Source organism: Arachis hypogaea, chromosome 13 (genome assembly GCF_003086295.3).
Source record: "Arachis hypogaea cultivar Tifrunner chromosome 13, arahy.Tifrunner.gnm2.J5K5, whole genome shotgun sequence".
Taxonomy (NCBI): Eukaryota; Viridiplantae; Streptophyta; class Magnoliopsida; order Fabales; family Fabaceae; genus Arachis; species Arachis hypogaea.
This window is the reverse complement of record NC_092048.1, coordinates 60,978,499-61,001,421: the sequence shown is the minus strand read 5'-3', so window position 1 is coordinate 61,001,421 and position 22,923 is coordinate 60,978,499. Positions and strand designations below refer to the sequence as shown.

At 39.0% G+C, this 22,923-nt stretch overlaps 2 non-coding genes across 2 annotated transcripts; both read left to right on the top strand.

Annotated features, from left to right (window-relative positions):
• Positions 1-12,383: 12,383 nt before the first annotated feature.
• Positions 12,384-12,487, top strand: LOC112739772 (small nucleolar RNA R71). Its single transcript, XR_003170710.1, has one exon. It is a non-coding gene; the product is annotated as a small nucleolar RNA R71 (small nucleolar RNA).
• A 6,940-nt stretch (positions 12,488-19,427) lies between these two features.
• LOC112739771 (small nucleolar RNA R71) lies at positions 19,428-19,531 on the top strand. The gene has a single exon (XR_003170709.1). It is a non-coding gene; the product is annotated as a small nucleolar RNA R71 (small nucleolar RNA).
• Positions 19,532-22,923: the final 3,392 nt, after the last annotated feature.

Sequence of the window (22,923 nt, the reverse complement as noted above, 5' to 3'; positions counted from 1 at the left end):
AAACTGGAGGTTAAACGTGGAGATGGAGAGAGCAACCCTGGAGTGAAAAAAACTATCGAACACGTTTAAGCTCCAGTTTGAGTCAAACTGGAGCTTAAACGTGAATGGCCCCTGGTACTCTTCTGGTTCTGGCGTTTAACCTCCAGTTTGAGGTCAAACTGGAGGTTAAACGTGGAACTCCTCCCTGGGTGGCATACTCATTCTGGCGTTTAACCTCCAGTTTGAGGTCAAACTGGAGGTTAAACTTCATTTCCAGCATTTCTTATCCTTCATGATTTTTGGCGTTTAAGCTCCAGTTTAGGCTTAAACTGGAACTTAAACTCCACATGTGATATTCAAGCTTCCTTTATTGATTTTGTTGCTTCCTTGCCTAACCTCTTCTTCCCTGAAATCATCCAAACAGTTGCATCAAAGTCTTGCTAAAATTCATGAGAATTCTTCCATTCATAGCATTCAAGGAATATAACTAAAAACTCATGGAATTTGCATAAAATCTTCATGTTTGAATGATTTAAGACAAGCATGACTATTTGGCCCAAATGATTACTTAAGGCTCAAGAAAATGCATAAAACAACTAAAAATAACATAAAAAATGCTAGTGAAACTAGCCTAAGATGCCTTGGCATCACAACACCAAACTTAATACTTGCTTGTCCCTAAGCAAGTTCTGAATTATTGAGAAGAAAGAATGAAACAGAAGGTAAATTCATTAGCCATATCAGTAAGTAATTGACATTGATTAATGGGGTGTTCATGCAGAAAGTTGTTGCAGCATCACTTTATTGTTTCTTAGGTAAGAATGTCACTTTTTATGTTTCCACTAAAACACTGCTATGGCCTCTTGTTATTCACATATCCTTGGCAAGTTTCTTTTCTTTGTTTTTCTTTTTCTTTGAGCTTATTTGCTCCTTGTTGCTCAGTGTCATGTGTTGCACAAGCCTTTGGCATTTTCTTTTCTTATCAGTGCACGACACATATCCACTACAGGCATTTTAGTTCACATTTCTTCTTGAGACATTGGTACCCAGCACCTCTTTGTGTGACTAAATGTTTTGTATTTAGGTTGCTCTTGATAATGGACTTTTGGTTGATAATCCCGGGTTAGTTAACCCAAGTTACCAAGTGTTGAAACACTCCTCAGAACCTATTCATCCAAGCATATCCTTAATACATAAACACCACAGGCATTTGTCTCAGAAGTTCAAACCATTGGTGCCTAGCTTATTTTCTCAATTTTTTTTTGCTTTTGGTTGCCCTTTTTCAGTGGCTTTTTCTTCTTCTTCTTCTTTCTTTTTCATGGCCAAAGACATTTATTCATCAAGATCCATAGACAGCATCCTAATTTCCACTAAAAGTGACAATTCTAACTTTATTTCTTAGTGAGCTGACTATTCAATCAAACATGCATACCACCACTTAATCTTATTTGATTTCTTACTAAATGGAATTGAGTTACTTTTGTTCAAACTTTTCTTTTATTTTTTTGGAAACAGAACAAGCATGGCAAGCATACATTTAAGCAAGTGAAGTTTATCCAAACACTTAGACTATCACTTATTTGGAAATTAAACAAACAGACAAACAAAAACTGCAATGACTCAAACTTAAAGCAGGGGTGCATGCAAACTTCCAATATCAGCAATTCAAAGTACAAGCAATTAAGTGACAATACAACCTTTTAGCATCTTCTTTGTTGTTCATCATCCTTCCTAGCCTTGGTGTTCTCTTTGATGATGATGTATATTCCTTCCATGAGATTGATTGTCTTCCTGCAAAGCTATTAGAAGTTGCTTGTTCCCCAAGCACTTTGAGAATTGGTTAGCATGCATGTATGTTTGTAGGCCTCTGAACTTAGATTGGTGTGTGAACACCAAACTTAGTTCCTTGCCATATGCAGCAATTTGGATCATATGCAGAAAACCTCATGTGCTTTTATTAAGAAAATAACTATGAACTAGAAAAAGAAACTATGAACTAGAAATTAAACTATTGTTTAAGTAGTTTCCCTGATTGGTTGGAGCTAGTGACTAGTCATGCTGAGGTAGAAATGTGCTTTTAATGAAGTTTTTGGTGGAACACCAAACTTAGAATCTCACATTCATCCTTGAATTGTTTTGGTGTGCAACACCAAACTTAGCTCCTTGCAATACAGATAAATCTACTTAACTCTTTTATTGAAATAACTAGAAAAGAAAAACTACCTTTGGTTGGGTTGCCTCCCAACAAGCGCTTCTTTAACGTCATTAGCTTGACATGCTGTTCCTGACTTTCTTCCTCTTCCTCCAGTTTGTTAAGAGGAATGACTTCAAGTGGATAAAGGAGCTAGTTAGTGCCCCTTTTTGTGAATGCTTCTTTCCAGCAAGCTTTCCCTTGTGATTGGCTTGAGTGAACTTGCTTGTTGGCTCAGGAGTTGGATTGTTCTTCGACCTTCTCTTCTTCATGGATATGGTCCTTTGTTTCTCGGTCACAATCCTCATTTTGGTGCTTGTTTCTACTGCCTTCACATCCTTGATCTCAGAACTTGGTTGTTGTTGGACAGTTGGAGTATCCTGTTCATCAAAATCTTCCTGAATTTGTGGTTCAATGAACCCTTCCTCTTTGCAACTCTCTGTTTCATTGGAGTGTGATCTCCCTTGATTAACCTTCTCCATTTCTTGTTCTTCTGATTCCTCCCTTGGGTTTGCCATGGTCTCACTAGAAGAATTGTGGGTAGGGATTTGCTTTGATAGATATCCAATTTGTGCTTCTAGCTTTTGAATGGCAGCACCTTGATTTTGTAAGTTGGATATCAATTCTTCCTTAAAGCCTTTCAAATCGGTTATGTCTTGACTCATGGTTGCAAGCATTCCTTCTATCCTGTCTAATTGATCTTGAAATTGTTGGTTCGGATTAGGTTGATGAGGTTGATTATCTTGGCTGTGATATGGTGGCTGGGAGTATGTGTTTTGTGTGGGTTGATAGAGTCTTTGGTTGGCGTGTTGGTAGTGGTATGACTCTTGTGTGTAGTGGAATGAGTCTTGTGGATAGTGAAATGAATTGTATGAATTTGAGAAGGAATTTTGTGCTGAGAAATGCTCAAGTGATGAAGAATTTGGATATGTAAAACTAGGAGGTGAGGTTGGATAATTCAGAGGTGATGGCTCTTGATGAATGGGGTGTGAATAAGTGAAATCTCTTTGGTTTTGATCTTCCCAGCCACAACTTGAGTAGTGATCAAATTCACCAAAACATGGACCATTTTGTGGCTCTGGGAAGTACCCCGTTTCCTGTTCCTGATACCCCCACCCACCATGAGCATAATAACATGAATCATTCTGTGGTGGTGGAGAGTTTCTCATGGATTTTGATTGACCAAAAGATGATGGATACTCCTTTCTTTTTGCAATGTGCTCAGTCTCAAACAATACTCATCCAAAGATAGTGGAAATCCCATAGTGAGGCAATATCACAAACAGCTAGTGGTTAGTATGCTAACAAGTGAATAAGCAAAGAAAACAAATTAAAATTTGCAGAAATTAGCAGTAATAAACTGAAACAAAAACTATTAACAAAAGAAAAGAAAAATTGCTCAATCTAGTTAGCTTCCAATTTGAGAATTGTCAATCGAAAACCAATCCCCGGCAACGGCGCCATAAACTTGATGCGCATAAACGTGTTATGCTACGATTTAGGAAATTGCACGATCGGCAAAATTCCTTCCGGCAAGTGCACCGGTTATCGTCGTCAAGTAAAAACTCACAATAGAGTGAGGTCGAATCCCACAAGGATTGGTTGAGTGAGCAATTCGGATTAGAAGTGTGTTCTAGTTGAGCGGAATCAAGATTTGAGATGAGAATTGCGGAATGTAAAATTGGCGGGAAAAGTAAATGACAAGAAAATTAAATGGCTGAATCTTAAATTGCATGAATTAAAGAGCAGAATGTAAATTGCTGAAATTAAAAGGGAATGGGGATGATTGCAAGAATTGAATTGCAGAATGTAAAGAGAAAGTGGAAATCAGAAATGGGGAATTCATTGGGTTTAGGAGATATTGAAATCTCCGAATCAAAACATGTAAATCTCTTCCTCAACCAATGCATTCATTGAATTTTGCTTGGCAATCTTATATGATTGGATCCCAATTCCTTGGCTCACCAATGCTCTCTAAAAACAAACAAATTCCCAATCCCTTGGTTTAAATGTTCATAAGAAGAGATGATGCTTGATCACTGATTATACCACACAATTTCATGAACCACAATTTGGTAGGATTACATGTCACAATATCCATCCAAACCCCAATCCAATCCACTGTGAGAAAGCTTCTCTAGCATGAATCCTCCATTCCTTTCCCAAGGCTCCGAAGGATTCCAAGTATGAGTAGTCTCTTTCCCAAGACAACTACTCAATGGAATTAGATCGAGAAGCTTTCTAACAAAATTCAAGAGAAAAGATTGAAGAAGAAGATAAACTATTATTGATTCATTGAATTACAATAGAGCTCCCTAACCCAATGAAAGGGGGTTTAGTGAATCATAGCTCTGAATTCAATTACAAAGAAAAAGAAACTAGCTAAAAGTGAAAGTAAAAGTCCCCTTTCTAACTTAACTTCTATCCTATTTATACACTTTCTATATTGAGCTTCAGTTGTGCTTCTTGGGCTTTGAGGCCTCTCCTTGCTTTCCTTTTGTCTTGGGTTTATGATCCATAATCTTGATGAGGTTGTTGATCCAAATCCTGTAACATTTATTGAGCCAACTTAGTGATAATCAAATAATGGCACATGACTCAATAAATGAGATTTCAAACTCATCAATCCCTCAGGCCCAATCCCATAAACCATGATATTCAATTGGGTTTCATACCAAAGTAAGTTTAAGTTAATAATTGTGCTCAAAGACTAACTTAAATCACAATATTTTTGGCCCAGAAACCTTTTTTCAAGAGTGGCGTTTAAGTTGTAGTTTAAGCTTAAACTGCAACTTAAACGCCAGACACTTCCAGTGATGCCATTTGTAGAAGCACGTTTAAGCTTCAGTTAAGGTTAAACTGAAGCTTAAACGTGGAAATGGAAGAAGGTAGCCCTGGAGGGTCATGTAGTCGAACACGTTTAAGCTTCAGTTTAAGGTTAAACTGAAGCTTAAACGTGGAGATAGGAAGGGCAGCCCTGGAGGTCGAACACGTTTAACCTCCAGTTTGAGGTCAAACTGGAGGTTAAACGTGGAAAAGGGTGGAGGCATACTGGAGGTCGAACACGTTTAACCTCCAGTTTGAGGTCAAACTGGAGGTTAAACGTGGAAGCTTGGAATGGTGGCCCTGGAGGTGTCGAACACGTTTAACCTCCAGTTTGGGGTCAAACTGGAGGTTAAACGTGGAGATGGAGAGAGCAACCCTGGAGTGAAAAAAACTATCGAACACGTTTAAGCTCCAGTTTGAGTCAAACTGGAGCTTAAACGTGGAATGGCCCCTGGTACTCTTCCTGGTTCTGGCGTTTAACCTCCAGTTTGAGGTCAAACTGGAGGTTAAACGTGGAACTCCTCCCTGGGTGGCATACTCATTCTGGCGTTTAACCTCCAGTTTGAGGTCAAACTGGAGGTTAAACGTGGAATGCTCCTTAAGTGAGGCTTTTCATTCTGGCGTTTAACCTCCAGTTTGAGGTCAAACTGGAGGTTAAACTTCAATCCCAGCATTTCTTATCCTTCATGATTTTGGCGTTTAAGCTCCAGTTTAGGCTTAAACTGGAACTTAAACTCCACATGTGATATTCAAGCTTCCTTTATTGATTTTGTTGCTTCCTTGCTTAGCCTCTTCTTCCCTGAAATCATCCAAACAATTGCATCAAAGTCTTGCAAAATTTCATGAGAAATCTTTCATTCATAGCATTTAAGTAATATAACTAAAACTCATGGAATTTGCATCAAAATCATATTGTTTGGATGGTTCATTACTTTGTTCTTCATTTAACCATTTTTGGTTACTTTAAGCTCAAGAAAATGCATAAAATAACTAAAACTAACAGAAAAATGCCAGTGAAACTAGCCTATGATGCCTTGGCATCACAACACCAAACTTAATACTTGCTTGTCCCTAAGCAAGTCCTGAGTTATTTGAGAAGAAAGTATGAACAGAAAGTAATTACATTGGCTATATTAGCAAGCATTTGAAGTTCATCAGAAGGGTTCTATGCAGAAAGTTGCAGCATCACTTTTTCATACTTATCAGGTAGGATTATCACTTTTTCATTGCATCCGTCAAAAATTGCTATGGCCTCCTGTTATTCTTATGTCTTTGGCACTTCTCTTTTGTTTTTCTTTTCTTTTTCTTAGAGCTTCTTTTGCTCCTTGTTTGCTTAGTGTCATGTGTTGCACAAGCCTTTGGCATTTTCTTTTTCTTATCAGTGCACTACACATATCCACTTTAGGCATTTTAGTTCACATTTCTTCTTGAGACATTGGTGCCCAGCACCTCTTTGTGTGACTAAATGTTTTGTATTGAGGTTGCTCTTGATAATGGACTTTTGGTTGATAATCCCGGGTTAGTTAACCCAAGTTACCAAGTGTTGAAACACTCCTCAGAACCTATTCATCCAAGCATATCCTTAATACATAAACACCACAGGCATTTGTCTCAGAAGTTCAAACCATTGGTGCCTAGCTTATTTTCTCAATTTTTTTGCTTTTTGGTTGCCTTTTTCCGTGGCTTTTTCTTTTCCTTTTTCTTTCTTTTTCATGGCCAAAGACATTTATTCATCAAGATCCATAGACAATTTTTACTTCTACATAAAAAATGATAATTCTACACTCTAATTTTAGTGATGTGACTAAACAATCAAGCATGCATACCACCACTTAATTCTACTTGATTTGTCACTAATTTAGCCAAGTTACTTTTGTTCAAGCTTTTCTTTTATTTTTGGAAACAGAACAAGCATGGCAGGCACTTGTTTAAGAAGGTGAAGTTATATCCAAACATCTAAGCATTCACTTTATTCAAAGCAATTAACAAAAAAAACTACACATTCCAGAAAGAGTCAACATTTACAGTTTAAACCAGAACACGCATGCTTTTGTTTAACCTTTTTAAAGAATTATCAAGGAATAATACCACCTTGTGAAATTCCTTGTTTTCTCTTTGTTGTCAGGAAACACTTTGATTTCTCCTTCTTCTTCCTAAATGTTGCTTCATGCTTTAAGGTTCTTGTTTCCTTTCCTGCAAAGAGTAATGAAGTTGCTTGCTCCTCAAGCACTTAAGTGGTTAGCTCAACTATGTGTGGGTAAGTATCGGATTCTTAAGTTGGTGTGTGAACACCAAACTTAGTCTCCCACTTACTTCTCTGTGTTCTTTGAATCCTTGAGTTATCTTGGAATGATGTTGCTACTAAGGGTTTTAAGCATTTCTGTGACTGCTTAGAATAGTTGTTCCTTTCACATAATTCAAAGGTTGTTGTGTTCAGTTGATCTTTATGGTGGAACACCAAACTTAGAGTCACACATTCCCCTTTGACTTATGGATCCATGAATTCATTGTTTGGTGTGAAACACCAAACTTAATTCTTTGCAATGCACAGAAACTACTTTACCCCTTTTATTGAAACAAATAAAAGAAACAGCAAAAAGGTATTACCTCAGGTTGGGTTGCCTCCCAACAAGCGCTTGTTTAACGTCATTAGCTTGACGGTCAGCTTCCTCAGTTGAGGTGATATTTAACTTTGTCCTTCTCCTCCACATCTCCCAAGTAATGTTTGAGTCTTTGACCGTTAACAATGAAGGTTCGTTGCGACTTTTCTTCCATGATTTCTACTTGTCCATAGTTGGAGACCTTGGTGACAAGGAATGGTCCAGACCACCTTGATTTTAACTTCCCTGGAAATAGCTTTAGCCTAGAATTGTAGAGCAATACTTTTTGCCCTTCTTTAAATTTCCTTGGGGCTATGTTGCTGTCATGCTTCTTCTTTGCTCTTTCTTTGTAAATTTTGGCATTCTCATAAGCTTCCGCTCTGAATTCTTCCAATTCTTGAATTTGCAACATCCTTCTTTCTCCAGCGGCTTTGTTGTCCAAGTTCAGAAGTTTCAAGGCCCAGTATGCCTTGTGCTCCAACTCCAGTGGCAGATGGCAAGCTTTTCCATATACTAGTTGGTAAGGAGACATTCCAATTGGTGTTTTGAAAGCTGTCCTATATGCCCAAAGAGCATCATCTAGCTTAATCGACCAGTCCTTTCTTGAAGTTCCCACAGTTTTTTCCAGGATTCTTTTGAGTTCTCTGTTAGATATTTCGGCTTGCCCACTTGTCTGTGGATGGTATGGTGTGGCTACCCTGTGTTTGACTCCATATTTTAGGAGCAATGCCTCTAATGGTTTGTTGCAAAAGTGGCTTCCTCCATCACTGATGATTGCTCTTGGAACCCCAAAACGGCAAAAAATGTGTTTTCTGAGGAAGTTCATGACTACCTTATTATCATTGGTTGGAGTTGCTATTGCTTCAACCCATTTGGAGACATAATCTACTGCCACAAGAATGTAATTATTCGAGTATGAGGAGGGAAATGGTCCCATGAAATCTATCCCCCATACATCAAACAATTCAAGTTCCAGAATGAATTGTTGTGGCATTTCATTTCTTCTTGGCAGGTTCCCAGCTTTCTGGCATTCAGGGCAGTGCTTCACTAATTCTTTTGCATCTTTGAAAATAGTAGGCCAATAAAAACCACACTGCAACACCTTAGCTGCTGTTCTTTCCCCTGCAAAGTGCCCTCCATAAGTGGAGCCATGGCAGTCCCATAAAACTTCCCTTCCTTCTTCCTCAGATATGCATCTTCTGAGTATGCCATCGGAACATTTTTTGAACAAGTATGGTTCGTCCCAGATGAAGTATTTGGCATCATTTACCAATTTCTTCTTTTGATGTTTGTTAAATTCCAAAGGTAAACTCCCAGTGGCCTTGAAGTTTGCTATGTCTGCAAACCAGGGTGCTTTGTGAATTAGCATGAGTTGTTCATCAGGAAAGCACTCATTTACATGTGTGCTTTGTGTGCTTCCTTCTTCACATGGTATCCTTGATAAATGATCTGCCACCTTGTTCTCTACACCCTTCTTGTCTTTGATTTCAATGTCAAATTCCTGCAACAAAAGAACCCATCTAATAAGTCTCGGTTTAGATTCTTGTTTGGCAAGTAAATATTTTAACGCTGAATGATCAGTGAAAACAATGACTTTAGATCCAATGAGATAAGATCTAAATTTTTCAAATGCAAAGACTATTGCCAAGAGTTCTTTTTCAGTGGTTGTGTAATTCCTTTGGTTAGCATTCAAGACTTTACTGGCATAATAAATCACATGTACCAAATTGTCTTTCCTTTGTCCTAACACTGCCCCAATAGCAAGGTCTGATGCATCACACATCAGTTCAAACGGTAAGTTCCAATCAGGTGGGGCAATGATAGGTGCAGAGGAAAGTTTTTGCTTCAAAAGTTCAAAGGCTAGCATGCAATTTCCATCAAATACAAAGGGTGTATCAGAGACAAGCAAGTTACTCAAAGGTTTGGCTATTTTAGAAAAGTCTCTAATAAACCTTCTGTAAAAACCAGCGTGGCCCAAAAAGCTCCTAACTGCCTTGACATTACTTGGTGGAGGTAGTTTTTCAATGATTTCCACCTTAGCTCTGTCCACCTCCATGCCTCTATTAGAGATTTTGTGGCCAAGGACTATTCCTTCTGTGACCATGAAATGACACTTTTCCCAGTTTAATACTAGATTAGTCTCTTGGCACCTCTTAAGCACCAAGGCAAGGTGGTGTAGGCAGCTGGGAAAAGAATCCCCAAACACAGAAAAATCGTCCATGAAGACCTCAATAAATTTTTCAATCATGTCCGAAAAGATGGACAGCATGCATCTTTGGAAAGTGGCAGGTGCATTGCACAATCCAAAGGGCATGCGTCTATAAGCAAAAACTCCATATGGACAAACAAATGATGTTTTCTCTTGATCACTAGGATCAACTACTATTTGGTTGTAGCCTGAATATCCATCCAAGAAACAATAGTAAGCATGTCCGGCAAGCCTTTCAAGCATCTGATCCATGAATGGGAGTGGGAAATGATCTTTTCTGGTGGCTTCATTGAGCTTCCTGTAGTCTATGCACATCCTCCACCCAGTAACGGTTCTTGTGGGTATGAGTTCGTTCTTCTCATTTGGCACCACCGTTATGCCACCTTTCTTGGGAACTACATGGATGGGACTAACCCATGGGCTATCAGAAATGGGGTAGATTACCCCTGCCTGCCATAACTTCCTCACTTCCTTTTGTACCACTTCTTTCATGACGGGATTCAATCTTCTTTGAGCTTGAATGGAGGGTCTAGCATCTTCTTCTAACAAGATTTTATGCATGCATATGGATGAACTTATCCCCTTCAAATCAGCTAGGGTCCATCCAATGGCATCTTGATGAGTTTGCAGCACCTTGATCAATTCTTCTTCTTGTTCTTGGCTCAAGGCCGAGCTAATGATAACAGGGTGACTCTCATCACTACCCAAGTATGCATACTTGAGATTAGGGGGCAATGCTTTGAGCTCAGGTTTTGGTGCTTCCTTTTCTTCTTTCACTTTCTCTGGCCTGCTTAGCATAGTTGTGTCATCATCCTTGATATCACTAACTTCAATATCCTTGGTGAACTCCTCCTCTGCCACTTCCTTTATTGTTTCCTCAAAAGTTTCTTGTACTGCAATGTCCACTACATCAACCCTCATGCATTCCCTTAGTGATTCTGATGGATAGCTCATTGCCTTGAATACATTAAACACCAATTTCTCATCATGGAGTCTAAGAGTGAGTTCACCCTTTTGTACATCTATGATGGCTCCAGCAGTAGCTAGGAAGGGTCTTCCCAGAATTATTGAAGCTTTGGCTTCTTCCTCCATATCTAACACCACAAAATCAGCAGGAAATATAAATTCTCCCACCTTCACCAACAGATCCTCAACTATCCCATGAGGGAATTTAAAAGTTCGATCTGCCAATTGGAGGGCCATTCTTGTTGGTTTGGCCTCTTCAATCTTCATTCTTTTCATCATTGTTAGCGACATCAAATTGATGCTGGCCCCTAAATCACACAAGGCCTTCTCCACCATGACTTCTCCTATAATACAGGGGATTTGGAAACTGCCTGGGTCCTTCAATTTCTGAGGCAATTTGTGCTGAATGATGGCACTGCATTCTTCAGTTAACAACACAGTTTCCTCATTTCTCCAGCTTCTCTTCTTGGTCATCAATTCTTTTAAGAATTTTGCATAGAGTGGCATTTGCTCTATTGCTTCAGCAAAGGGAATGTTGATTTGAAGCTTCTTGAAAATCTCCAAGAACCTGGAGAATTGGCCATCCTTTTCACTTTTCATCAAACGTTGAGGATAAGGTGCTTTAGGTGTGTAAGGCTTCAAGACCTCTTTTTCTTTTTCTTTTGTTGCAAACGGTGTAACAGATTGTCCTTGTTCTTTGTCTTTCACATTTTCCTTTACTTCATCCTCTGTGGTTTCCCTTGAAATCTCCTTTAGATTCTTTCCACTTCTGAGGGTTATGGCCTTACATTCCTCCCTTGCAATAGCCTTAACAGTATGAGAACTGCTTGTCCCAGGGGCTTGCTTAGTCAAATACAAAATTTGATTTTCTAGCTTCTGGATGGCAGCTCCTTGGTTTTGCAAGTTAGAATTTACTTCTTCCTTAAAAGCCTTCAATTCAATTATGTCTTGGCTCATGGTTGCAAGCATTCCTTCCATCCGGTTTAATTGATCTTGAAATTGTTGGTTCGGATTAGGTTGGGTATGTTGATTATTTTGGCCATGATATGATGATTGGGGGTAAGTGTTTTGTGTGGCTTGGTATGATCTTTGGTTGGAGTTTTGGTATGTGGAATTGTTTTGTTGGTTGTGGTTGTAAGGTTTGTGGTTTTGTGGTTGGGTTTGTTGGTTTCCCCACCCAAAGTTTGGGTGGTTTCTCCAGCCTGGGTTGTAAGTGTTGGAGTGTGGATCATATGATTGCCTTTGTTGGTTTCCCACATAGTTAACCTCATCCCAATCACCTCCTTCAATGCCTACTTCCTCTTGATCTTGTGTGTGTATTGCAGCCACTTGCTTTGTTTCTAATTGCCTGGTAAGCTCTGCTAGTTGCTTGGCAAACACCTTGTTTTGGGCTAGAATTGTATCAACATGGTTCAGCTCCATGACTCCCTTAGTGTTGTGCCTTTCTGATGCATAGTAGTACTCATTCTCAGCCACTGTCTCGATCACTTCAATGGCTTCTTCCACGGTCTTTTTCTTGTTCAATGAACCTCCTGATGAATGGTCTACAGCCTTCCTTGATTCATAAGAGAGCCCATCATAGAAGATGTGCAATTGCACCCAATCATGGAACATGTTTGGTGGGCATTTCCTTGTCAAGTCCTTGAATCTCTCCCATGCCTCGTAGAGAGTTTCACCATCTTGTTGTCTAAAAGTCTGGACCTCAGATCGAAGCCTATTGACCTTTTGTGGAGGGTAGAAACGTGCCAGAAACTTGCCTTCCACCTCATCCCATGTGGTTAGACTCCCCCTTGGGAATGATTCCAGCCACTTAGCTGCCTTGTCCCTAAGTGAAAATGGGAACAAGAGCAGTTTATAGGCATCTTCCTGGACTCCATTGGACTTCACAGTGTCACAAATTCTCAGGAATTTTGTGAGATGTTGGTTTGGGTCTTCATTAGCACTTCCTCCAAAGGAACAATGATTTTCCACCAATGATATTAGCTGTGGCTTGAGCTCAAAATTGTTGGCCTGAATGGGTGGTTTCTGGATGCTACTACCACAATTCCCAGAGGTTGGGTTTATGTATGAACTAAGAACCCTCCTCTCAGGAATGGCATTGTTTCCATCAGCTCTCTCATGGTTGTGAACTTCTCTATCCATGTTGAGATCTAGAGCTTCCTCAAAATTGTCCTCAGATTCTCCTTCAGATTCCTCTTCTCCCACTACTCTCTTCCCTCTTGCTTCCCTTCTAAGTCTATGAAGGGTCCTTTCCGGTTCGGTATATGGAGGAGTTGATGTCTCTCCTCTCCTACCTGTCATACAAGAACACAGCTCAAACACAAACAGGTAAAATACTCTTGGTTAATGGAAGAGTATGGTCAGCTCAATTGAGGAATTAATTCAAACAGTTAGTGAGTCAGTGAGTTAGTTGCATGAATTTAAAGGCATAAAGAAGGAAAGCATGTAACCAAGTGCAGAAATTAAAATTCAACAAGTATTTAGAACAGAATTAACAAAGCAAGAGAAAATTGCTCAATCTAGTTAGCTTCCAATTTGAGAATTGTCAATCGAAAACCAATCCCCGGCAACGGCGCCATAAACTTGATGCGCATAAACGTGTTATGCTACGATTTAGGAAATTGCACGATCGGCAAAATTCCTTCCGGCAAGTGCACCGGTTATCGTCGTCAAGTAAAAACTCACAATAGAGTGAGGTCGAATCCCACAAGGATTGGTTGAGTGAGCAATTCGGATTAGAAGTGTGTTCTAGTTGAGCGGAATCAAGATTTGAGATGAGAATTGCGGAATGTAAAATTGGCGGGAAAAGTAAATGACAAGAAAATTAAATGGCTGAATCTTAAATTGCATGAATTAAAGAGCAGAATGTAAATTGCTGAAATTAAAAGGGAATGGGGATGATTGCAAGAATTGAATTGCAGAATGTAAAGAGAAAGTGGAAATCAGAAATGGGGAATTCATTGGGTTTAGGAGATATTGAAATCTCCGAATCAAAACATGTAAATCTCTTCCTCAACCAATGCATTCATTGAATTTTGCTTGGCAATCTTATATGATTGGATCCCAATTCCTTGGCTCACCAATGCTCTCTAAAAACAAACAAATTCCCAATCCCTTGGTTTAAATGTTCATAAGAAGAGATGATGCTTGATCACTGATTATACCACACAATTTCATGAACCACAATTTGGTAGGATTACATGTCACAATATCCATCCAAACCCCAATCCAATCCACTGTGAGAAAGCTTCTCTAGCATGAATCCTCCATTCCTTTCCCAAGGCTCCGAAGGATTCCAAGTATGAGTAGTCTCTTTCCCAAGACAACTACTCAATGGAATTAGATCGAGAAGCTTTCTAACAAAATTCAAGAGAAAAGATTGAAGAAGAAGATAAACTATTATTGATTCATTGAATTACAATAGAGCTCCCTAACCCAATGAAAGGGGGTTTAGTGAATCATAGCTCTGAATTCAATTACAAAGAAAAAGAAACTAGCTAAAAGTGAAAGTAAAGTCCCCTTTCTAACTTAACTTCTATCCTATTTATACACTTTCTATATTGAGCTTCAGTTGTGCTTCTTGGGCTTTGAGGCCTCTCCTTGCTTTCCTTTTGTCTTGGGTTTATGATCCATAATCTTGATGAGGTTGTTGATCCAAATCCTGTAACATTTATTGAGCCAACTTAGTGATAATCAAATAATGGCACATGACTCAATAAATGAGATTTCAAACTCATCAATCCCTCAGGCCCAATCCCATAAACCATGATATTCAATTGGGTTTCATACCAAAGTAAGTTTAAGTTAATAATTGTGCTCAAAGACTAACTTAAATCACAATATTTTTGGCCCAGAAACCTTTTTTCAAGAGTGGCGTTTAAGTTGTAGTTTAAGCTTAAACTGCAACTTAAACGCCAGACACTTCCAGTGATGCCATTTGTAGAAGCACGTTTAAGCTTCAGTTAAGGTTAAACTGAAGCTTAAACGTGGAAATGGAAGAAGGTAGCCCTGGAGAGTCATGTAGTCGAACACGTTTAAGCTTCAGTTTAAGGTTAAACTGAAGCTTAAACGTGGAGATAGGAAGGGCAGCCCTGGAGGTCGAACACGTTTAACCTCCAGTTTGAGGTCAAACTGGAGGTTAAACGTGGAAAAGGGTGGAGGCATACTGGAGGTCGAACACGTTTAACCTCCAGTTTGAGGTCAAACTGGAGGTTAAACGTGGAAGCTTGGAATGGTGGCCCTGGAGGTGTCGAACACGTTTAACCTCCAGTTTGGGGTCAAACTGGAGGTTAAACGTGGAGATGGAGAGAGCAACCCTGGAGTGAAAAAAACTATCGAACACGTTTAAGCTCCAGTTTGAGTCAAACTGGAGCTTAAACGTGGAATGGCCCCTGGTACTCTTCCTGGTTCTGGCGTTTAACCTCCAGTTTGAGGTCAAACTGGAGGTTAAACGTGGAACTCCTCCCTGGGTGGCATACTCATTCTGGCGTTTAACCTCCAGTTTGAGGTCAAACTGGAGGTTAAACTTCAATCCCAGCATTTCTTATCCTTCATGATTTTGGCGTTTAAGCTCCAGTTTAGGCTTAAACTGGAACTTAAACTCCACATGTGATATTCAAGCTTCCTTTATTGATTTTGTTGCTTCCTTGCTTAGCCTCTTCTTCCCTGAAATCATCCAAACAATTGCATCAAAGTCTTGCAAAATTTCATGAGAAATCTTTCATTCATAGCATTTAAGTAATATAACTAAAACTCATGGAATTTGCATCGAAATCATATTGTTTGGATGGTTCATTACTTTGTTCTTCATTTAACCATTTTTGGTTACTTTAAGCTCAAGAAAATGCATAAAACAACTAAAACTAACAGAAAAATGCCAGTGAAACTAGCCTATGATGCCTTGGCATCACAACACCAAACTTAATACTTGCTTGTCCCTAAGCAAGTCCTGAGTTATTTGAGAAGAAAGTATGAACAGAAAGTAATTACATTGGCTATATTAGCAAGCATTTGAAGTTCATCAGAAGGGTTCTATGCAGAAAGTTGCAGCATCACTTTTTCATACTTATCAGGTAGGATTATCACTTTTTCATTGCATCCGTCAAAAATTGCTATGGCCTCCTGTTATTCTTATGTCTTTGGCACTTCTCTTTTGTTTTTCTTTTCTTTTTCTTAGAGCTTCTTTTGCTCCTTGTTTGCTTAGTGTCATGTGTTGCACAAGCCTTTGGCATTTTCTTTTTCTTATCAGTGCACTACACATATCCACTTTAGGCATTTTAGTTCACATTTCTTCTTGAGACATTGGTGCCCAGCACCTCTTTGTGTGACTAAATGTTTTGTATTGAGGTTGCTCTTGATAATGGACTTTTGGTTGATAATCCCGGGTTAGTTAACCCAAGTTACCAAGTGTTGAAACACTCCTCAGAACCTATTCATCCAAGCATATCCTTAATACATAAACACCACAGGCATTTGTCTCAGAAGTTCAAACCATTGGTGCCTAGCTTATTTTCTCAATTTTTTTGCTTTTTGGTTGCCTTTTTCCGTGGCTTTTTCTTTTCCTTTTTCTTTCTTTTTCATGGCCAAAGACATTTATTCATCAAGATCCATAGACAATTTTTACTTCTACATAAAAAATGATAATTCTACACTCTAATTTTAGTGATGTGACTAAACAATCAAGCATGCATACCACCACTTAATTCTACTTGATTTGTCACTAATTTAGCCAAGTTACTTTTGTTCAAGCTTTTCTTTTATTTTTGGAAACAGAACAAGCATGGCAGGCACTTGTTTAAGAAGGTGAAGTTATATCCAAACATCTAAGCATTCACTTTATTCAAAGCAATTAACAAAAAAAACTACACATTCCAGAAAGAGTCAACATTTACAGTTTAAACCAGAACACGCATGCTTTTGTTTAACCTTTTTAAAGAATTATCAAGGAATAATACCACCTTGTGAAATTCCTTGTTTTCTCTTTGTTGTCAGGAAACACTTTGATTTCTCCTTCTTCTTCCTAAATGTTGCTTCATGCTTTAAGGTTCTTGTTTCCTTTCCTGCAAAGAGTAATGAAGTTGCTTGCTCCTCAAGCACTTAAGTGGTTAGCTCAACTATGTGTGGGTAAGTATCGGATTCTTAAGTTGGTGTGTGAACACCAAACTTAGTCTCCCACTTACTTCTCTGTGTTCTTTGAATCCTTGAGTTATCTTGGAATGATGTTGCTACTAAGGGTTTTAAGCATTTCTGTGACTGCTTAGAATAGTTGTTCCTTTCACATAATTCAAAGGTTGTTGTGTTCAGTTGATCTTTATGGTGGAACACCAAACTTAGAGTCACACATTCCCCTTTGACTTATGGATCCATGAATTCATTGTTTGGTGTGAAACACCAAACTTAATTCTTTGCAATGCACAGAAACTACTTTACCCCTTTTATTGAAACAAATAAAAGAAACAGCAAAAAGGTATTACCTCAGGTTGGGTTGCCTCCCAACAAGCGCTTGTTTAACGTCACTAGCTTGACGGTTGTCCCTTGTTAGGGTGGATTGTAGTGCTTGACGTCCTCTCCTCTCACTATGAAAACGTCCCCTCTTGATTCATTCATGACCTCTAAATGTTCCATAGAAAGAACTTTCTTGATTGTGAACACTTGAGGGAGCTGGGAAGGAATGGTCTTGAGGCCAGGTGGGATTGGCAGATAATGACTTGAGATCACTTTATCTCCCGGAGAAAAACCTTCAGTGGGAATTTTCTTGTTTCTCCATCCTCTTGGCAATCTCCCTATCACTCTTCCCTTTCTCTTGAGGATTTCTTCATTGACCTTTATGTCAGGAGGATCCTTCTGATCTGTTTCCACTGATTCTTGTGGCTCTAACTCTTGCAACTCTTGTTTGCCTTCCAATGACTGTTTTAGAGTCTCAGCTGCTGGATTACTTTCCTCCAAACACGGATGGCTACTCTCATCTTTAGGCTTTTCAGATTCTGGTTCAGGCTCAGATGCAGGTTTGAAGACTTTGAAAATGAGCTGTTCATCATGTATTCTCAGAATTAGTTCTCCTTGTTCTACATCTATGAGCGCTCTAGTAGTGGCTAGAAATGGTCTGCCCAGAATGATAGGGTGTAAATAGCTTTCCTCCATGTCCACAATGACAAAGTCTGTGGGGAAATAATAATCTCCTACTTTCACCAACACATTTTCAACTACCCCTTCAGCTTGCTTCTGAGTTTTGTCAGCCAGTTGTATGATTACATCAGTGGATCTCACCTCGTTCAGTTGTAGCCTCTTCATAAGAGTTAGAGGCATCACATTTATGCTAGCTCCTAGATCACAGAATCCTCTGTCAATTTTTGTTTCCCCTATGATGCAAGGGATATGAAAACTTCCTGGGTCCGTTTTCTTAGAGAGTGTGTCCTTCTTGATGAGAGCACTGCATTCTTTGTTCATTGTTACCGTTTGTCCTCCCTTCAAAACTCTTTTCTTGCTTAACAATTCCTTTAAATACTTGATGTGCGTGGGCATTTGATGAAGAATCTCAAGAAAGGGAATATTGACATGCAGAGAATTAAATGTCTCTAAAAACCTTGAATAGGTTTTCCTTTTTTCACCTCCTCCTAACCTCTCAGGAAATGGTGCTTTTGGTTGGTATACTTCCATCATGCCTTTTTGCAGATCCTTGGCTTGCTCAGTTCCACTTTCCTGCTTAACTTCTTCCACATCTTCTTTCAAGATTTCTGGTTCCTGCTGTGAGGACCTGATTCCTTCTTCTTCTGAGACTTCCTTCAATATGGTGATGGCCTTGCACTCTTCCCATCTTACTCTCTTTTGTTCCCCCTTAGGATTCTTTTCTGTGTCACTAGGGAACACTGCAGTTGATTTGGGTGCCTGTTGAGATAGCTCTCCTACTTGAGATTCCAACCTTTTGAGTTTTTCACCATGGTTTCTTAAGGTAGTTCTCACATCATCCCTGAAGCTCTTCAATTCAATTATGTCTTGGCTCATGGTTGCCATCATTCCTTCCATCCGGTTTAATTGATCTTGAAATTGTTGGTTCGGATTAGGTTGGGTATGTTGATTATTTTGGCCATGATATGATGATTGGGGGTAAGTGTTTTGTGTGGCTTGGTATGATCTTTGGTTGGAGTTTTGGTATGTGGAATTGTTTTGTTGGTTGTGGTTGTAAGGTTTGTGGTTTTGTGGTTGGTTTTGTTGGTTTCCCCACCCAAAATTTGGGTGGTTTCTCCAGCCTGGGTTGTAAGTGTTGGAGTGTGGATCATATGATTGCCTTTGTTGGTTTCCCACATAGTTAACCTCATCCCAATCACCTCCTTCAATGCCTACTTCCTCTTGATCTTGTGTGTGTATTGCAGCCACTTGCTTTGTTTCTAATTGCCTGGTAAGCTCTGCTAGTTGCTTGGCAAACACCTTGTTTTGGGCTAGAATTGTATCAACATGGTTCAGCTCCATGACTCCCTTAGTGTTGTGCCTTTCTGATGCATAGTAGTACTCATTCTCAGCCACTGTCTCGATCACTTCAATGGCTTCTTCCACGGTCTTTTTCTTGTTCAATGAACCTCCTGATGAATGGTCTACAGCCTTCCTTGATTCATAAGAGAGCCCATCATAGAAGATGTGCAATTGCACCCAATCATGGAACATGTTTGGTGGGCATTTCCTTGTCAAGTCCTTGAATCTCTCCCATGCCTCGTAGAGAGTTTCACCATCTTGTTGTCTAAAAGTCTGGACCTCAGATCGAAGCCTATTGACCTTTTGTGGAGGGTAGAAACGTGCCAGAAACTTGCCTTCCATCTCATCCCATGTGGTTAGACTCCCCCTTGGGAATGATTCCAGCCACTTAGCTGCCTTGTCCCTAAGTGAAAATGGGAACAAGAGCAGTTTATAGGCATCTTCCTGGACTCCATTGGACTTCACAGTGTCACAAATTCTCAGGAATTTTGTGAGATGTTGGTTTGGGTCTTCATTAGCACTTCCTCCAAAGGAACAATGATTTTCCACCAATGATATTAGCTGTGGCTTGAGCTCAAAATTGTTGGCCTGAATGGGTGGTTTCTGGATGCTACTACCACAATTCCCAGAGGTTGGGTTTATGTATGAACTAAGAACCCTCCTCTCAGGAATGGCATTGTTTCCATCAGCTCTCTCATGGTTGTGAACTTCTCTATCCATGTTGAGATCTAGAGCTTCCTCAAAATTGTCCTCAGATTCTCCTTCAGATTCCTCTTCTCCCACTACTCTCTTCCCTCTTGCTTCCCTTCTAAGTCTATGAAGGGTCCTTTCCGGTTCGGTATATGGAGGAGTTGATGTCTCTCCTCTCCTACCTGTCATACAAGAACACAGCTCAAACACAAACAGGTAAAATACTCTTGGTTAATGGAAGAGTATGGTCAGCTCAATTGAGGAATTAATTCAAACAGTTAGTGAGTCAGTGAGTTAGTTGCATGAATTTAAAGGCATAAAGAAGGAAAGCATGTAACCAAGTGCAGAAATTAAAATTCAACAAGTATTTAGAACAGAATTAACAAAGCAAGAGAAAATTGCTCAATCTAGTTAGCTTCCAATTTGAGAATTGTCAATCGAAAACCAATCCCGGCAACGGCGCCATAAACTTGATGCGCATAAACGTGTTATGCTACGATTTAGGAAATTGCACGATCGGCAAAATTCCTTCCGGCAAGTGCACCGGTTATCGTCGTCAAGTAAAAACTCACAATAGAGTGAGGTCGAATCCCACAAGGATTGGTTGAGTGAGCAATTCGGATTAGAAGTGTGTTCTAGTTGAGCGGAATCAAGATTTGAGATGAGAATTGCGGAACAAAGGTGGGCTGGTAGCAGTATCTCCACAGAATGTTTAATATTGACGATGGCACCTTTGTTCCTGACAGATGGCACCGAGGACGATGCAAAGCCTTAAGTGTGGGGAGGTCGGTCAATACCTGACTTTCAGAGGTAAATTCTCTTCCCTAACACCAATAAAATAGGATATTTAGTTAGTTTTTTCTTGTAGAATAGGATAAATTACATAGTAATAGATTAGTTGCATGCATGTTCTACTTGATTGAAAAGACAATAAGTTTCTTCTAAGACCCTATTTTTAGAACAAAATTTCACTAATTTTAATCCAAACTTTTATGTTAAATTTGCTTGAAGTTGTATTTGGAACATGGTTTTTGAGCTAAAGAACACACAACCTGTGAGATTTGAGCCTTTATACATGGTTACATTATTTAACCATAATTATTTTGTTCTTGTGTGTTTACTTCTCTAAGATTGTAATTTATATTTTGTTTCATCCTATATGTCCAATGTTTAATATATTTATATGCTTGCATATGATTGAGGCCATTATTTGTTTAGCTCACTTACCCAAATTGAGCCTACCCTTTCAATTACCTTTGTTAGCCACTTTGAGCCTTTAAATCCCATTTGTTCTTTATTTTACCACATCACTAGCCTTAAGCAGAAAAACAATTTTATATCCCAATTGAATCTTTGGTTAGCTTAAGATAGAATTGTGTGTTAATTAAGTATGGGAAAATTGTGGGAACAAAAGATAATAAGGAAATGTGTCATGATGATATAATGGGAATTTGGGTACCTACTCATGTGAAACTATAGAAAATTAAAAATCTATGTGGATTGATAAACTACATTTATATTTATGTTCAAAAAAAAATCCAAAAATATTCAATAATTAAATAAGGGGACAAAATTACCCCAATGTTAAGTTAAGAATTTAAAGATCAATGCATGTATGATAAAATTAAAATAAAAGTTGATACATAAGTAAGGAATGTGAAAGAAAAATTTTGGGTAGCTAAGTGTGAAATTTAAGCTATAAAGAATATATATATATGTGTTAGGTGAAACCTTGGGTTAATTAAAGATTCAATTTATAAGCTTACTTAGCCATATATGTACCCTTACCCATACCTTGGCCCCATTACAACCTTGAAAAGATCTCATGATGTTTGCATTGGTATATTAAATGTTGTGGATTGGTTAGGAGAAGAAAAAAAGTTAGAAAGCATGATTAGAGAAGGATATAGTGATTACCCTATACACTAGAGAAATTAGAGCATACATACATCATCAGTGAGGGTTCAATGCTTAAATTCTATGTTCCCTGCTTTCATGAGCTACCTTCTTGCATTTTTCTTACTGTATGAGAATTGAATTAGTGGAATTCGATTTGCGATTTTCTTGAAGAGCTTATTTACTTTTAACCAAGTGGACAAGAATCATATAGTTACATTCACATATATAGGTTGCATTGCATTGCATGAGTTTTACATGTTCCTACTCATTTATTTTATCTCCTTCAATTAAGCATGAGGACATGCTAATGACTAAGTGTGGGGAGGTTGATAAACCACTATTTTATGGTTTATATTGTGCTTAATTGTGTGATTTTATCAAATCTTTACCCACTTATTCATATGATTAGCATGCATTTATAATTCCTTCCTAAAAATACTTCATGGTTGAAAACTTGCTTTCCAGAGACTTTTAATTTTGTATTTTAATTCTCCTTTATTCCATTCGATGCCGTGATCTGTGTGCTAAGTGTTTCAGGTTTTATAGGGCATGAATGACTTGGAGATTAGAAAAGAAGCTTGCAAAAATGGAAGGAACACAAGAAATTGAGGAGATGACCAGCGAGAAGTGACGCAGACGCATGGCTCACGTGACCGCGCGACATAGAGGAAATTGCAGTGACGCGGACGCATGGTTCACGGGACCGCGCGGATTGGAAACTGCACAAGTGACGCGAAGGCGTGGACGACGCGCACGAGTGGCAAGGCAAAACGCTGGATGACGCGAACGCCTGGATGACGCGATCGCGTGACGTGCGCGATCTGCAGAATCTGCAAAATTCGCTGGGGGCGATTTTGGGCCCTGTTTTGACCCAGTTTTCGGCCCAGAAAAGCAGATTAGAGCCAGGGAATATGCAGAGACCAGAGGACAACATTCATTCCACATAATTTTAGTTTTAGATCTGATTTTACTCCTTCTCTAGGTTTTCTCTCTACACATTCATAGTTCTTAGGTATTCGTTTTTATTGCTTTTTAGATTGGGATATTGAGAAGAGTTATTACCTCCGCTAAGACTTCATTATTCTAGTTTGTTTTTC